Source organism: Botryllus schlosseri, chromosome 10 (genome assembly GCF_051294905.1).
Source record: "Botryllus schlosseri isolate E-star chromosome 10, Bs_hap1, whole genome shotgun sequence".
Taxonomy (NCBI): Eukaryota; Metazoa; Chordata; class Ascidiacea; order Stolidobranchia; family Styelidae; genus Botryllus; species Botryllus schlosseri.
The window spans coordinates 6068936-6082012 of NC_137245.1; the positions used below are offsets into that span (position 1 = coordinate 6068936).

At 42.6% G+C, this 13077-nt stretch overlaps 1 long non-coding RNA gene across 1 annotated transcript in view; it reads right to left on the reverse strand.

Moving 5' to 3' along the window:
- LOC145448440 (uncharacterized) overlaps positions 1-13077 on the reverse strand; it is a 102185-nt gene that overhangs the window by 69131 nt on the left and 19977 nt on the right. The gene's annotated exons all lie outside the window — the stretch shown is intronic.

The window sequence follows — 13077 nt, forward strand, 5'->3', positions numbered from 1 at the left end:
CGGAAACCCAGAAACGATGCTCTAACTGTGGTCAGGCACACAGCTCTGCCTATGCTGGATGTAGGCGTTACAAGCAAGAGGCTAAAATCCAAGCTTTGCGCTCTAAGCAGAAACTAAATTACAGAGATGCCCGAAGTCTTATAATAGGGTCGAACCGATTCCAGGTCCTCAGTAAGACGGACAACGAAAGCCAATCACCGATGAACGCGTCAGATCAACCTCCTTCGCATACATACAGCAATGCTGTGAGAACGCCAATCTCGCGACCTCGACAATCCCCGAATCCACCAAACCAACCGTCTCAAATATCCATACCGATCCACTCAATCCCAGTACCTCCTTTGAACTCTCAACGATCGAACGCACACAACCTTCAACGATCGAACGCACACTGTCTGTCACAAACAAACGTAACTGAGCCATTGAACACCACTTCTACTTCTCAAGGGAGTGTAGCCTATAGCCCTGTGACACCGAACCATCAAAGACTTATTCCCCCGTCTATTCCACCTCCACCTATATGCGTACATCCAGATCAGTTGGTTGCTTTGATCACCAAAACTATCGAAAACGCACTTCAAGCAATGACCGAAGGTAACCAGATTAATGTCGCGTCGGTGTTGGCATTCACTGCGGAAACAACATTTGGCGTAGATTTCAAAAATCAACTATTTCGTCAATCCGATGGCAGTCCCCAATAATTCTCTTACAATCCTGCAGTGGAATTGCCGGGGCATATACCGGAAAATACCGGAATTAAAGCGCTATATCGGGAGTTTACCTGATACACCCGAGATCATTTTCATTCAGGAAACGCATCTCTCGAGCAAATACACCCCGCGAATAAGGGGATTTACACTGATTCGCAAGGACAAGGAAGGCCACGGTGGCGGAGTATGTATCTTCATTAAAAATACTATACCATACGTGGAAATAGCCTTTAACAGCCACAACCCGATAGAAGCTATTGGTATCAAAGTTGCGGACATATCGTTAATCAACATATACATACCACCTAACAGCCTCGACGCGAATTCAAATCAGTTGCAGGACCTTCTTTCCGAACTTCCAAAGAGAAAGCTCGCTATTATGGGGGATTTTAATGCCCATCACTCCTTTCTTGGGTCAGCGGTTGCCAACACAACTGGAAACCTGCTTGTTGAAATTATGCAAAGTCGTAACCTAATATCACTAAACAATAGTCGGCCCACCAGACTACACATACAAAACAACTCCTGGTCTCTGTTGGACCTTATGCTAGCAACTAGCGACATTGCAACACTGTGCAGTGTAGCCGTGACGTCGGAGCTCCTGGATAGCGATCACTGCATCATCTCTAACCACATTGAAACAAGTATCCCGCCACTCTCTACATTCTACCCGAAATGGAACATGAAAAAGGCCAACTGGGAAGACTACAGAGAATGGTGCGAAATATTCGTAACATCGGACCTCGCGAGCTGTGGAAACCCGGAATCTGCCATCCACAACCTTACTGAGAGTCTATCATTAGCGGCCACAATGTCGATCCCCAAAACGAGGCTTCATACCGGTGTCAGAGTCCCTTGGTGGAACGACATATGCCAAGAAGCAATTTCCAAGAAAAAATCGGCATACTGGGCTATGAGGAGATCCCCGAACTGCATGAATATACAAGAATTTAAACGATTACGAAGTATGGCCCGGCGAACGATATTGAGGGAAAAAAGGATTGCGTGGGCGGCATATTGCAATTCGATCAACGAGAAAACAAAATTCAACAATATATGGGGAACTATAAGATCCTTCTCCGGGAGATCGCGATCCCATCCGATCCCTTGTCTCAAAAATGGCTCCGCACATATAACTGACGAAAAAACGAAAGCAGAACTACTCGCAGACCAGTTCGAGAATGTGAGCTCTGATAGAAATCACGATCCAATCTTCCTTGTAAACAAAGCCAAATGTGAATCGAAGTGGAACTTATGTTCCTCTAACGAACTATCTGGGGCCCCTATGGATGCCCCGTTCACGAAGGAAGAACTGATGCGAGCCATGAATAGGAGAAAGTCGTCCTCGCCTGGTCCCGATGACCTCTGCTACGAAATGATAAACCGACTTCCTCCAAAACAACTTGAAATAATCCTGCAAATACTCAACCAATCATGGCAATGCGGGTTGGTCCCAAAGTCCTGGCGACATGCGACAATAATACCCGTATTGAAGGGCGGTAAGCCACAAGACACCCCATCGTCATATCGCCCCATAGCACTCACGAATAGTCTATGCAAAATAATGGAATCGATGGTGGTGACTCGGCTTCAATGGTTCCTCGCAAAACATCAAATCCTCTACGAACATCAGAACGGTTTCCGACCACGCCGGTCTACCCGAGACAATTTACTGTCGCTCCATGATTCCATCGACAAAGCACTAGCCAACCAGTACTCGGTAGTAGCAGTATTTTTAGACATGAACAAAGCCTATGACATGGTATGGAAAGAAGGTCTTCTACACAAACTTCGTACCATTGGAATCTCGGGAAGTATGTACAGATGGATCAAATCTTTTCTAACGGATCGGTCATTCCAAGTACGAATTGGCAGCACATTTTCCTCGATCAGGACACCCCAGAATGGGATACCACAAGGTAGTGTGATATCTCCTGTACTGTTTTCAATCATGATGAATGATTTCCCAAACCATTTACTATCCGAAGTTGAGATTTTTGCTGATGACTGCACTATTCACGAAGCCTCGTACCAAATCTCTGACGCCGTATCACGACTAGCGCTATCGCTGGAGAAGATAACGCGCTGGTGTGATAAGTGGGGGTTCCGGGTATCTCCTTCCAAGTCCACAGTGGTTTGTTTTACACATAGGAGGATCATTCCGAACATAAGCCTGAAAATAAAAGACACTAAAATTCCTGTCAAGAAGACTGTCAAGTACCTTGGTATAATGTTTGATTCCAAACTCTCGTATAAAACCCACATCGACCAAATTCTCAAAAAGTGCGCCAACCGACTGAGTCTCCTCAGATTGATAGCTTGTAAAACCTGGGGAGCAAACAAGCAGACCTTGCTGAAAATCTATCGTTGCCAGATACGGAGTATTATTGAATACGGCATCGAAACTTATGCACTCGGGGCTACCAACGCACAAATGAAAAGATTAGAGGTCTTGCAACATTCTGCCCTGCGAATCAGCTGTGGCGCTCTCTGCAGCACCCCTATAATTGCTCTGCAACATTGCTGCAATGAGCTTCCCTTATCCCTGAGACGGAAGAAGGTATGCGAGTCGCACAAATGCAGCATCCTCTCGTCACCGCATCCCCATCCGGGACGGAAATCGATTACCTGGTCGTGGCAGGAGGTCTTCCCAAGTCGCTCAAGTTTCCTTTCATTCAACTCCTTTACAAGCAATCCACTCTTCGACAGTTTTCACATTGGTACCGCAAACGTACTCCCAACACCACCATGGCTCGCATCGCCCATCGCTGTAGATGTGCAGATGACCGAGGTCAACCGGGACCAGACCCTCCCCGCGGTGATTGTATCTAGGGTTAATGAAACTTTAGCAACCTCGTATCTTGAATACACCAAGATTTATACGGACGGCTCCAAGAGCCGTTCGGGGACTGCATCGGCTTTCTATGTAGCAGATTTAAACGCAATTCAATATTTCCGCATAACAGACATATCATCGGTTATGTCAGCGGAGTTATATGCTATCCTTCGAGCCCTCTATTGGATAGCTTTGTTCCGGCCAGACAAATCCTTGATCATGAGCGATTCCCTATCAGCATTGCGTTGCATCTCCTCGTCAAGTCTTTATAAAGACCTTCTACCACTGAAAATTAACCACATGCTCAACACGCTAGCTAGTCAGGGACTTACCATAAAATTCATGTGGATTCCTAGCCACGTTGGAATAGCCGGTAACGAATGTGCCGACAAGCATGCTAGGCATGCAACTGAGAGGACAACAATCGACTCGGTGATACCGGTGACCCCGGCCGAAGCAAAGTCCGCATTGTCCACAACATACATGGAAGAATGGAGACAAATTTACGCCACCTCGGACTCTGCGCAGCAATACAAGACACTCTTCGAAGCCTCGTCTGTATATCCTCCGTCAGAAAGACGCGAAGTTGACACAATCCTTTTCCGCCTAAGAACTGGTCATTGCCGGTTAAATGGACACCTTCATCGTCTCAATTTGCACAGTACGGGACTATGCGACAGCTGTGGCTGCCAAGAAACATTGTCCCATTTCTTGTTACACTGCCCCCAATACGGGCACTACAGACGTAAACTAATAGAAGAGGCCACATGCATCCATATCCCGTTCACTATTAAGGACATTTTATCCGAACCATTGCTAGATGCCGAAATCTACGAATTTGTCGGGAAAACCGGGCGCATATTATGAATGTGCCAAATGCTTACATCATCCTAGTCGTACTGTGTATAAAGCGTAAATCGCTACACACAAATATAATTATCTATCTATCAATGCGATGACGCGCTGCAGGAATAGAACTAGTAGCTTTTATATTAGACACATATCTATGCATTCATCGAGATACATCAAGTTATGTTTTTAATTCGAACTGCCTTAACCTGAGGTCAGGATAGATTTCTTCGCATAGAGTTTTTTAAATGCATGGAGATCCACTCTACCTTCTTGCGACAAAATGCGCCTGCGGTTTATCTGTCATACTCACGTCGCGAGGAACTACGTATTCTCATAGTCTTCGATTTAGTCAGGAGTCAGAGTGATCCACTTCTAGGGAGTAATGCATAGAGATGGGCTATATCGAGTAGGCTAACTGACCGACTCAATCCGGAGTCCAATATCAAGTTTCGAGTCGGGTCGAGTATCACGGACAATAGCCGAATCCGTGATTCAGCAATTGTCATATTGCCAACTTCAGCATTTCGTACCATTTTTCAGTACACAAGAATGGCTTCAGTGGTAGATGTACGGAGCAGGATTTCACCATATTTGTTTAATTGAAATTAATACGCAATATACTGATGACCGTACCGTACCGTACACGTACGCCGGTACGGTTTGTCAATAGAAGTGATTGTAGAACGTGGATTTGTTGGAAAGACAAGGCCTGAAATGGAATCATGTGTTAGATGATAACGTTGTTCGCCGAGTTCGGATTAAGAGTGAGTTCGCTACGTAGTATGTTAGGGTGGTAGACTTCGCAGGTTTTTCCGGATATGAACTCGATTTAAGATTCATTATGCCAACTTGCGATATTGATTCCGCAATAAATATAGCAGGGAACCAACGGTTTAACAAATTTATGGAATATTTCTTTTAAAAGATCCTTGTATGATTGTGGCGGATAAGGAGAGCCTCGTCTGCCACAAGGGAACTGGGAAACCCCAATATAGGCCTACTTTAAATGAGGTATATTTTTCATTCAAATATTCAAATGTTAATCTACGTTTTTTAAGTAATTCATGATAGCCCCATGTACAACTTATTTCAGACACAACGAATAATTTTCTGCTGGTAAAGGAAAGTTACCGGTCACAATTATATCTAAATAGCAATTCAAGAATCGATTCGTTATTTCCTTAAATTATGGGTCGCGAACCAAACATGGCCGCGAATCATACAAATTATGGTAGCGACCGCACCAGAGCGATCTGTAATATGCATGTGATATTTGCCGATTTTCCTGAAACAAAAATCTTTCTTCGCGCTTCGCGGGATCTCTGGTGGATGGTTTATCCGTGTCAGAGGCAAATCACTATATTGGGTACTATCGGAAGCCGAAAACTAATTACGACAATATGGCTTGTTCATGAAATATGCCGACCTTTGTAATACACAAATTAATTTATTTGTCTTACATTGGTTTCTCTGGAATGCTCAAACGCATTGGTTCTCAACCGTGGTCCGCGGAATCCTAGGGATCCTCGAAGCATTTTCAGAGGGTCAGCGAAATCTCCAAATTTGCATAATGGTTTACAAAATAATTTGTATTTTCCATATCAGAGAAAAGACGAGGCAGTATACTACTGCTATCATTTCAGGTCTCACATTAACAGAATGGCCGTTTGAGATGAACTATTCTACTGTGCAAACTCATTTTAATTACCAAATTGGCAATAGCCTACTCATACAAACATATTGCTGCTTAGAGTTGTTTTCTTGTGGTTATGGGAAAAAAATTGTATCTCAAAATCCCTTTTCCCTTGTGATATAGATAGCAGCTATTCCATAATAACTCTAAGCTGAGCTGCTGGATAAAATGATTAGGCTGGACGTTATATGTTCATTAAAAATATGTTTCTCAATTTTGGTGACATTAGGGTTACCAAATTTTGCAAATTTGAAAAGAGGCCACTTTTTCAAAAATTTTCAGACTTGAATCACTGGAGTAAAGGTAAATTTCGTCCGACTTGATGGTCGGTTGACTGAAAAAAGTTCATTTTCTGGCTCAAGTCCCGAAATGGACGTCCTCCGTTTCTTGCCCGCTGATTTTTTATATCCCACTCCAATTGCCACGTACATTTAACCAAAATTATAAAAAAAAGGATAAAAAATCTCAAAAATGAGAACATGTAGGCGTCCTCCCGAGTATGTATGGTAACTCCGGTGACTTAAATGTTGCGAACATAGCCAAAAGTGTCATTGGAAGCGTTACTCGTTATTATTACATTCGCCGCCACCTATCTAAACGGAAATGGAATTTAGGCACTCGTTCATAACTAATGGACGGCGCATGTTTTCAAGTCACGACCGCGTGTTTCAAGAAATGTAGTTACCGAAATCTCTTTTCAACAACATAAGTTTTAACAATTTAGTATGACGTTATTTTCAATTAAATTCATTTTAGCGGTTTGTAATTAACCTACAGTCAATATTTGCGCAATACAGATGACGGCCACATGATAATTGAGCTAATCTTGAACTAAACCTGCGGGGTCCGCGATTGCTCAAAGGGTCCGCGAAGACGAGAGGTTGAGAACCACGGCTCCAATGTTTACGACCAATATTCGAGTTGGGCAGAGAGAGGGAGAGAGTAGGTCATACCTACGGCGCTCCATCAATTATTTAATACGCTTGGTTTTAACGAATGAATCTAGCTGTAGTCGCAAATATGAAAGAACGAATTTTCCTCGTATTACCAGCGTCGTATACCGTATGGATGCTTTAGTCTAGTGTTGTGCAACGTGGCACGGGTGCCGTACAATTAGACACAGGTATTTGGGAGCGAACACTTTCCGCACCGGAACACGTGATTACATAATGTTTTGAGCAACATACGACTCTACAAAGTGCGGCGCCAAAAGATAATTGGCCAAAAATGGCAGTCGCTGGTTGGCTAAAACCTACGATATTGTTGTGCCCGGTCGTCGAAATGGTAGGCACCGAAAAGTCACGTCCCTGCAATCTGAGCCTCGCTGTAGAAATGCTAAACGCAGGGGAAAATAATTAACCCCAATTCGAAATCGCGTGCATCTCGCATGATTAATGGAAGGGCGTTGAGTAGAACTGGTTGTCTGCACCTTTTCTATTTCATATACACGCCCATAAGACGTAGCATACTTGCAATAAAAATGCAACAATTTCGATGTGGTAAGCTTGGGCCGCTAAATGCCAATAAAATCCAGTTTTGCGTCGCGGTGAAAAAGTTTGAAAACCACAGTCTCAGGTTAATAATTGTTGCTGCTCATCATTGATTAATGCCTGTTACATGAGGTGATTTTATTCAACGGAGATGCGTGCTGTGTATTGGAGCATCCCGATGGCACTATGACGATGTAAAGTGGCCTGAATTGACGTTATAGAATATGTGCTTTTCTGAGGGAGAGGTAAAGTTGCAAAAAAGCTAGGACCTACACCTCATATAGGGGATTTGAGACGGTTGTTGCGAGCCTTCTGATACTGCCGGAGCATTATTACCATTCATCTTTGCACCTACAAACTACTTATAACATCAGTATTGGAAAGACGAGTAATTCGTCGGTTCCAAGTTAAGGAATGACTTTCAAAGTCATTACCTACCTTGCAATTACGAAGCTATGACCAGTACAAGCTAACAAACGACCATGGTAGACGACTTCGGTCTATTCCATCGCGGAACTGGAAATTGTTGGTTAAATTTTCCGAAGTCACATCATTGAAATGAGGTTACGTCTAATTGATGCGACCTAGTCTAAAATGGGCATAAGACAACTTTTTGGAACCCACCGTCGCTAAATATTAAAATAAATGGTGAACTATCAGTTTCGCGCGATCTAGATCTAGATCAGGGGTGTCCAAGATATGGCATGCCAGACTATTTCGACCGCCCATAGAAGCAATTCTGAATAAATTGGAGAACTGCCTATATTCAAAAGCACATTTCTAACAAAAGTTGAGATTTTTTATTACGAAAAACTTTCACGTATAAATAGGTCTCCCACATCGTTTTCAATTCGGATTTAAATCTTGCAGTATATTGGCACCATGTGGATATTGCATGTTATGTGACTTCCGTATCGCGAAAAAAGACAAGCTGAAGCGTTTGGCATGGTTAGTTCGAGTCTATAAATATGAATTCATGATGATGCCCAAATTACCAAAAAACAAAATCTGAAAAATGCCAAAAAAATATGTATGAGCCTGCGGAAGATTACCACCCGATATAGCCGACTATACGATATGGCAGGGGCGGGCCGCATACGGCCCGCGGTTCGTGACGGGATTTGGAGCGGCTCGCGGACAATTTCTGGTCTTACTTCATAATGTGACCCGCGGGACATATACATTTGCGAGCAAACATTTTCGACCATCAACATTAAACAAGACAAAGCTGTGTTCAAATCTAACCGACGTTCAAGTGCATTCTTTACCAGTCCGACATGCAGTCAGAGTTTAAAGGACTTGTTGACAATTTTGATTGAACACAGATGCCTCATTGACCACAACAGCTATTGAAGTAGCCTACATTACATTAATAAATTCATTAAATACGGTTTTCGGTCCCCATGCTTCACCCTTAAAGGTTACTTTGATTACGATAAATTCCTTGTATCGGTGGATAGATACACGACTAATATCCCGCATGAGGATTCAGCCGAGCAAGTACTTCACTTTTTCCATATCCCGCCAGTCGACTAGCGAAGTTGCCATCGCCTGCGATATGGGGTGGTTGCAACCCTCGCAATAGTACAGCGGTTCTCAACCGGGGGTCCGCGAAGCATTTTCAGGGGGTCCGCGAAGCCTCAAAAGATTTGATAACCTAATTTGTATTTTTTTTAATTCGTAAAATCGCGAGGCAGTTTCGCTCCGGTACCAGTAAAACTCCAGTGCTGACGTCAACAGAATGGCCCGTCAAAGATGAAATATCCTAATGTGCCGACTCATTTTAATTGTTAAATGGCCAATAGCCTACTGATCAATGTTCCCTCTAAGCTGCGCACGTGCGAAAATGCGCAGTGCTGAAACGGTCTCTGCGCACAGATAATCTAGGCTGCGCACAAAAAATCCGAAGTGATGACTTTTTAAAAATCGTTGCGCACTCTTGTCCAAGGCACCGCGCAGGCGCTCAGACTCGGGAAAAATGAGAGGGAACATTGCCAGCGGTAAATAGTGCTATCGCTGAAGTCTGAAACCGAGGTAGGTCCACAAGTGCGGTCCGAAAAGGCAAATATTGCGCTCCGCGAAGCAATGAGAATTTGCAATCGTGTGCGACTCACGAAAGAGATTTTTCTTTTACTATGGTATCGTACGCGTGAGCAATGCTGATATCATTTAAATAGCGCAATCGTTTGTGGGAATAGCGAAATAACATGGTTTAACAAAGTTATAAATAACAGTGGGCCAGCTCGAAGTTAACTGCGAGAAACCTACGAATAGTCTTCTCCGCGTGGAATGAATATTGTGTAAGATTTACTGTACAATTACATGCCGCGAATTTTCGAAGTCATCACTTCCATCAGGCGAATCTGATCACGTATGGTGATATAGGATAATATGCAGAATATGCAAGTACAAGCACCAATATTGTTGAAAAAATCCATCCCTTTGCAAAAGTTGATCGGGAAATGCAGCAACTATATGCACTGTCGGGCGTTGCATTAGATCAGCTTCTCAGCAGTACAAATTTGTGATTTTATTCGATTCGTTTGAACGCGTATCTTCTGTCGATAAGGTCATACGCTGATCTTGTCTTGCTTCAATCAGACTTGAATATTCGTATCATTATATCTGACTGTATGTCTTGATAGTAATGAGTGCATTGCCGGTATTAAGACGTCACATCAGTGTTTTAACGCGATAGGCCTACATCGATCGCATGTATTGATTTCAAGTGCTTGTCTGTCTTCTAGTAATCCATAGTATGTCACCATATCGTCGCAGTGGAATCAAAGTGACTTATGTCCAGATTTCAATATCTTTTGGCATAGCAGATAGGAGGTCACGAAATAGAATGAAGTCATTATACCAACGGGTACGCCCGAAGGTGTTTAATTATATTTAGGGGTCCTACCTTTTCCAACACATCTCACTCGATCAGCTTTACCTGTAAATGTGACTACGTGAGCAGAGACAGGATTAAAATTGATAGCAATGTATGCATTTCTCGATGATATTGACCGATTTGATCATGAATTATAGAAAATTTTCGCGCTTGGCGCGTTTAGTTGGAACGCACACTGAACGAAGACCAGACACAGATGATTAGTAGCGGGGGAAAGCGGGCAGCCTGAGAGGGGTCTGGGGGGCGAATCTCCCCAGAAGTTCGGTTTATCACCCTATGGGGGGCCTGGTTGCGCACTGTTGTCCAAGAGCCTGCGCAGTGAGTTGGCGTATTTGCGTAGACTCGTGAAAAATTAGAGGGAACATTGCTACTGATACAAACATTTTGCTGGTTAGAGATTTTTTGGTTGGGGAATGTGGGAAAGAAAAAGTTGGATGAGTAAGGTCAATTACGGTGACTTCGAAATCTTTACAAAAATCCATTTTGCCCTGTGATACATAACCATTTTTTCCATTATAACTTCAAGATAAGCTGCTAGATATAAGTGACCAGGCTTGACGTTATATGTTCATTAAAGAAAATAGTTTGTAAACTTTTATGCCGTATCTGTTGCGATCATACCCAAATGTGTCGTCGGATGCGTCCCCGCGTTATTATTACATTCGCCCCTATCTATATTTGCGGAAATGGATTTTCGGCACTCGTTCATGTCAAATTGAAGGCGCGGATTTCAAGACACGACCACTTTTTCGAAGAAATGCAGTTGCAAAATTCGCTTTGAAATACTAGAAGTCAACCCAGTTTCTACATAAATAGTATGATCTTATTTTCAAGAAAAGTCATTTTGTTGATGTTTATCACTAAGGCTATAGTTATCATTTGCACAAGACAGATGACGATTGCACGATACTTCAGCCAAATTTTAACTAACACATCGTGGGGGTCCGCGGAGATCTGTGACGGTCCGAAAGGGGTCCGCGAAGACAAAAAGATTGAGAAACACTGCAATAGTCGGTGAAACAGCTATAGTAGGCTACTTCGATACAGATCATTGGTAGGGAATTAATGTTCTGATGGTGATGACCGCCGACCGTAAAAATGCTGCATGACAATGTAGTACCGGTTAATAATATTTTGGTCATTATATAACAGGAGTTGAAAGCCTATTTCGTCAAAGCAGCGATATTTACCCTACATTCTCAATTGTCAATGTCAATCCATTATAACGTCACATTTAAATATTCGTGAGCTGATGGCTTGAAAAAATATATAAAACATGTTTGTTTTAAATTGATTTTGGTTTTAAATGCACCCCTAGATGGAACAGAATATCGGTCAAAATTGAATAAAATCATATTTACCGTCATCTACAAATACTATAAAGCAGGGGTGGGCAAACTGCGGGTCGCGAGCCACATGCGACTCTTTCTGCCTTTGGTTGCGGCTCTTTAATGATTGCACAATGTACATTAGCCTATAGTTATAAATTGATTTTATGATGCATTCTATCGCGCGTTAACAATATACGTATTGTTTTCGTATTATTTCCTTATTGTTTACGCAAGACTGCTAAAATTTAGGGGAAGGAGGCAGTAGACTACAGGGTTTCAGGGTTAGTACTTAGAAATTGAACTCGAATATAATTCACATAAATGTTTAACCCGCAACAATAGTGCCTCGTCATCAATCTATGATAAATCATTGTGTTCAACAATGAACTTGATAAAATTATCACGCCAGCGCAGGTCACAATTATTTCCGGGCTACCAATGATGAATACGGCTCTTCCATTTGTATTGTAAAGGCTAGCAATAACTGCAGTGACCAAGAAAATGTCGTCGAGCGTATTTGCAAGAAAAGTATGAATAAGAAAATATAATAGTAACTTGTAACGTCATCACGTAACCAAACACCAAAACTTTACCACGAGTTACCCAACGAAGGCAGATTTTCGGAATGATAAGATTATTGAGCTGAAAGCTTCCTTAAATTCTCTTCAGCAACAGGAGGTACTGCTCCACACTGCTTTGACGTCATATCAGTCTGATTTCAAAGACCTTGCAGTCCAGGTGGTGACGCACCGCCACAATAAGCTTCATTACATAACCAACATTTCGTTGTGACGTAATAAATTCGAGTTTTTCAATTCTTGTGTTGCGGCTCGTTTAAAGCTACGATTTTTGATATGCGGCTCGCGCATGAAGCAGGTCCGCCCACAGCCCACACCGCTTTACAGCGTATCTTTGCGATTGTTTCCAGATTTCTACGGATATTTACAATTGATATCTAGTTTCTACTTATGGCGACCGGATTACTGCAGTCCGACATACCTAGCAGTTCGGGTTCGCGTTCGTTGAAACGCAAGAAAGAGGACGTTGCAAATACTAACGATTCAGCAAAACCAGGTAGGTCTATCTTCTCTAGGGTATTTCGACTATATCACTCTTTTGCCAATCAAGCAATTTCGTTTTACATGCCTCTGAAGTGTCGCTGATTGCTGACGATGTCGAAGGGACAAAATATCAATTCTCGAAAAGTTTCTCAAATTCAAGATAGTGGTGAAGATCTAATTGCCTCTCTTGAGTATAAAATTCCAG